Below are 5,676 nucleotides of genomic sequence, written 5' to 3'. Positions count from 1 at the left end.
GAAGCCGTGTCTGCCACCCTATCGATCGCAATGCACTGAACACAACATTCGGGAAGATTCACTGCCATACCGTAAAAAGTATTCTGCAGTTTTGCAATTGGTTTGGTAATCCCTCTGTCTAGATTTCCAGAGTAGTCTCTTTCGTTCCTTTTCAGACTCTTTAAAGGAAAAGGTCCATCTGAGCACTTGTCACTTCAGGCTCATTAAAAATCGAAGGCGACTAGAGTCATCTTTAGCTTTTTCTCGACTCTTAAAAATCGAAAAAGCAAGTTGTGTCAAAGCGTCTAAAATTTATTTTAATCAAATAACGTCACTGTTCCCTCGGAGAAAATGGAGTCCACCAACCAAGGATTTCCCCTTGGGGGAATTCCTAGTCCTTTCTCCTCTTGGGGAGATGTTGGTGCATCTCATATGGCCACATTGTCCCTTCCAGGATTGACAATTGGCCTACCAGTATGGCTTTTCTCGACCTCTGTCATTCAAAGCACCATGATTCCTGAAAAATTGAATTAGCAACTAGTTGATACTAGAGTTCCCCCCCAACCTTCTACTTCATTTGTCTCTCCCTCTCCTTCTTCCTCTTTGCTTGGTAAAGATAGTAAAACTAAAAACCAAGTAATTGAGAAGAAGAAGAAGGGGAAGGAGAAGAAGAAGAAGGAGCCAACAGCAAAAATGGGCAACCGTGCATCGTCTAGCAAAAATCCACACACTGCACTGTCCAAACCTAAATCTCCATGTGTCATCTGCAAAGGAGACCACTATCACCGAGATTGTTCTTGCATCCCACAGATCCTAAGGGACTGGTCTCCCCACTTGCACAATCCAGTGTCGTCAACCTCTGGTGATCATGTTGAAAGTACACCATCAACTAGTGAAAGCGAAGTCACCGGAAAAAAAAAGGAAAATCTAAATTTCCCTGCAAACTGTGTGATGACGATCATGCCCTCCACCGTTGTCCCTTCCTGGATGAAGCTAAAAGAGTCTTGGATAATCGTCCTGTATCACCACAGCGACTCCCTCCTAGGTACAAGAAACTCTTGCCGAATCCATTATTAATTGAAAATCCGACTGACCCACCTTTGGAGTCGGTCAAAGCACCTATCATTGAAGATAGACCCTCTGAGTCCACATTAGACCAAAGTCAATAGGTCGAGACGATAGTCGACCCCATCTTGACTTCAGAAGATTTACCTTCAGATGATACAGTCACCGAAGAGAATGAGAACGACACCGTTCAAATTCTTTTCGTAAACACAGACTCCAATGAACATGGGGGAAATCTGCCCATTCCTTTACCGCAGGAAGTAAATTCATCGGAGTTGTATCCGGCCATATATTCGGTCCTGCCTCCAAGCAACCTAGTCATTTCCTTCGATTGGAATCTACTAGGCAAACCCCGTTTACCATCTAATGTACCATTTCGAATCATAGTGCAAACTTACAAAATGGTCATGGTTGGTACCATCATAGATGAAGGGGCTTCTGTGAGTATCCTTTCCTCAACTGCTTGGAAAGCGCTTGGTTCACCATCGCTTTTGCCTAAGATGCGATATCTGACAGGCTTCAGTAAAGGAACCAGTCAGCTGTTAGGGATCCTTCCAAGTTTGCCTATAACTTTGAGAAGGAAAACCATTTATCTGAACGTAATGGTAGTCCAAGGACCTTTAGATTACAATCTACTCCTTGGGCGCGACTACATCTATAGCATGGGAGCCATCACCTCCTCACTCTTTCGAGTAATGTGTTTTCCGCATGAAGGCAGAGTGGTCCAACTCGTAGACCAACTTTCATTCCTTGGTTCACACATAGCTAATATTCAAATGCCATCCCCAATAGGTCTTTTTGCACAAGGAATGTCTCATCAATCTCCATTTCGTCCACCTGATGAACGCGAGTAATTCGGTGGTTGTGACTGAAACCCAGGGGGCATGCACCCTGGTTTGCTTCGGTAGGGAAACTTCAGGTATAGGGTAGGTTTTCGCAGAGGATATATGACTGTTTTAACACACCCATCTGTTTAGGAAAATGGGATTATACCGGAATAAGATACCTCTATTAGAAGGTAGGCCTTTCCCAATAGAACATGTGTTTTGTCTGCAAATTGAGGGGTAACCTGGGAAACTCTACTTCGCTATACCTGGGGGCATGCAAAATTTTTGCGTGAAAGTGAAAAACGACCATTTATTTTCTTAGTTTGTAGGTTCTTAACCCTTTAAACTCGTAGGATTGGTCATTCCTAGCTTACATAATGAAAGGAGTCGGAGCATAATTTCGAATGGTGCAAGCTCCCTAAAAAATGAACCTATCGATGAGACATCCTTATTATATGACTGGCACGAGCAGTTTTATGCGAAGTTCAAGCTCGTTAAAAATTAAACCTAGCAATGAGCATATGTTCCACCAGAGTTTAAGCTCATTAAAAAATGAACCCACCTCCGGTAAATAACCATTGTGAATGCATTATCATCAGCTTTTGAGCCTTGGTCGTGTTCTTACCATCACCTCCACTCTATTGTTGCCAATCATTCGCCTCCATTTGATTGTTTACCCCTTTTGAGGAACAGCTGCGACGAGTGATCCTATTAGCCACCTTTTTACACTTCTGTGATTGGAAAGTTCCAAACCTTACCTGGAACTAGCTGCTATCTGAAAACATCACTCGTTCCTCAAAAAAAGAGTCTCCTTTAAGCTCTTTTCATCTGACTCGTAAAATATGAAAAGATTGTCGAGCGATTGGCCTCTCTAGCTCGTTAAACTTATTGGAAGTGCTATCCCTCCTCTATATTTTAATCTTTTTGGACCTGGGGGATTATTACATAAAAATATCAAGCGTTTGTCTTGTTCAGCTCGTTAAAACTATTGAAAAGTCATCCCTTTCGCATTGTTTTATACTTTTTCGGACTTAAGGGATTATGTTATGAAAAAGGAATATTGGAGTTTTCTTTACTTCTCTTTTCAGACTCTCTAAAATTGAAAAGAACCGAGTTATCCTTTTCATTAAAATCGTTAAAAAAATAGCAACAAACTTGTCCATTCAGACAAGAGAGAGTTTCACTATTGCATATGTTATCCTCCTCAAGCTTGACAAAAATAAAGAGGTACTGGTCAGAAATGACTGGGGAAAATTGGGAAGAAAACTTGAAGAAACTTTATTGGTAGCAGGTCACTCTTGAACATGACACTTTCACTCCATCACCATGATTGAGTCAGGTTGGGTTATTCCGTTCACCAGTCATATCACCATTGGTCCACAGTACCATCCACTTTTGGGGTTAACGCTACCAATCCATTTCAGTGTCGCCGATATGTTCAAGAGAAGTCGCTCAGAGAATTCACCTACCTAGCTTATGTCTCATTCGCTACAATAGCTTCATGCTTCATTCTTTCATGACCGCCATCCTGAACCTTATATCATCAGATCGTTTTCACCTCTACAAGATCATTTGCTCCATTCCGTGTCATAGATGTGGGATCCATTAATGCCTTCCTATTACGAGTCACTTCTTGTCAACATCAGCTCATTATCCAAGAGGTCGACCTAGGGACAACCCTTCCAGTACTTTGAAGCTTGCATGCCTCAACAGCAAGCTTCTCACTTCAGGCAACAGGTTTACACTAATGGCCTTCGATTGAAAGATTTTGTGTGGTGTTCAACATCAACTCATGTATTCACACCACGTGAATTATACTACAGTACCTTGAGAGTCATCATCATCATCATCATCGGTGATTCCTCTCACGTCTATTAACAGCTTACATCATTGGCTGGTAATCAGGCGATGTCCTTCCATGTTTGACATCAGAACATCTTTTCACATGGATCGACTTGTATTTTCGGGCAAAGATTGAACGAGTTTTGAAGACCTCGAATCTAGTTTCATCCATCCGGGCTGTGATATAATCAGGAAAATAAATACATCAAATGTACATCATTGCTACACAGATAATCATCCAAACTAAGGGATGATGGCTCTACCAGAATCATCAGTCTACACACAGACGGTTGTCTGTCCTATGTACATGAAAATGAATTTATCAAGTTGAGCATGGGAATTCCCACCTCAGCTAGATCATGAAAATATTATGAAGATAATGTATTGTATTATATCTTATTACAGGTCACCTTCCAGTGTGAAAAACCTCGGATCCTCATTATAAAGCACTTCACCCGACATCAAAAGATTTACGACCTCATGCTTTAGGGGGCAACTGTTATAGACATAGTTGGGCACTGCAACCCCAATCACATATTTCCATAAACCAAGGGCTTCTAAGTCCCTAAAAGTGTTGTTTCATACCCTAAGGGAGCAAGATCAGCTGATTACATCATCTCCCAGAATTTCTCCATGAAAAGCTACTCAGAACTGGTCAAAGCAGGACCATACAGACTTCCCAGTGCTAAAGGTGCGATGCATCTCACCTGCCACATGCAAAAAGTGCGATGCATACTGGAAAGCCCTTCTCTAGGGTGCAATGAGCGAGAGCAGACAAATGGCACAAGCAGTTTACTAGGTGGAAACCCAGAGAATCTTCTAGAAACTGCTCATTTGACACTCGCCTCTCTGAGTTCCCCCAGGGATGAGTAAGAGATCTAAAATCTCCATGTGGAACCAGGAACTATCAGAGAGATGACACTAATCAAAATCCCAGAAGCTGACTCAACCCCCTACAAATATCTATAAATGGATCCCTCATCCAAGAGATCTAAAGGTTGGAATTGGGTAATTTGCAAAGAGGTGTTGTTGGTTTCGCTTTGAAGACATTGTTGGGTGGTCTTGCTTTGTGTGAGGTAAAGAAGGCTTTCAAGCTGGGAGGATGGCACTGGGTCAGACCAAGTGGTTGTAATCCTCTCTTCTACGAATTTTACTAATAAATCTATTTGAGTTTTCCTCCATATTCTTGTGTATCTCTGAATATTGTGTTATTATATGCATTTATATGGTCAATATATATCTGATCCTATATTGTTTACAGTGAAAGATCTCTATGCTTTGATGGTATTATATTGCTGTGAATCTACAGGTGCTCTTTGAAGCTGGAAAAGTAAGGAAGCAGTGGCGAGATTATGTCAAAGGGGAAAGGAAACAAGCAAGGAGCCAAGCGGAAGACTAAGGTTGGTACTCTCTGCTTCTTTCTCATCTCTCTCTTGTAAAGGAAAAACAAGTGACTTTAATCTGTTTGTTTCTAAGATAGCTACCCGTCTTAGTGGGACTAGCAGCTCTGAATAGACACTAGATTTCCCGATAACAGCTCAGATGAGATCCTTCCCTACAATATCGGCAAATATAATCCCTCACGGATTCACCCCCACAGGCAGAACCTGAAAGTGAGAGAGGGGCACCACGCCTCAATAAACTGGTCAAAAAGAAGATGTCCTCAAAAATCATGGGGATGGATTTTCCTCTTATCTGGAACACTTGGTTGGTAGGATCAGATGCATCGAGGAAATATTGCAACAAGTTGATTTGTTGCCTCATGCTAGAAATGTGGAAGAACTTGAGCAAGCCACAGTTCCGCAATGCAGTTACTGTACCCGGATCATGTAGGGAAACCATGTCCTCTTCTTCATGCTCGTGTTCATGCCATGTAATGACCATTTTTCTCCGATGAATCTCTGAAAAACAAACAAGAGAAGAATCAGGGTCCTAATTTGGCAAAAAACAGGCAAAATTTCCA

The sequence above is a fragment of the Pinus tabuliformis genome, chromosome 4_2 (genome assembly GCF_031772625.1).
Source record: "Pinus tabuliformis cultivar Carrire ecotype Pingquan chromosome 4_2, CPIR1, whole genome shotgun sequence".
Lineage (NCBI taxonomy): Eukaryota > Viridiplantae > Streptophyta > Pinopsida > Pinales > Pinaceae > Pinus > Pinus tabuliformis.
This window is presented reverse-complemented; position numbering follows the sequence as displayed.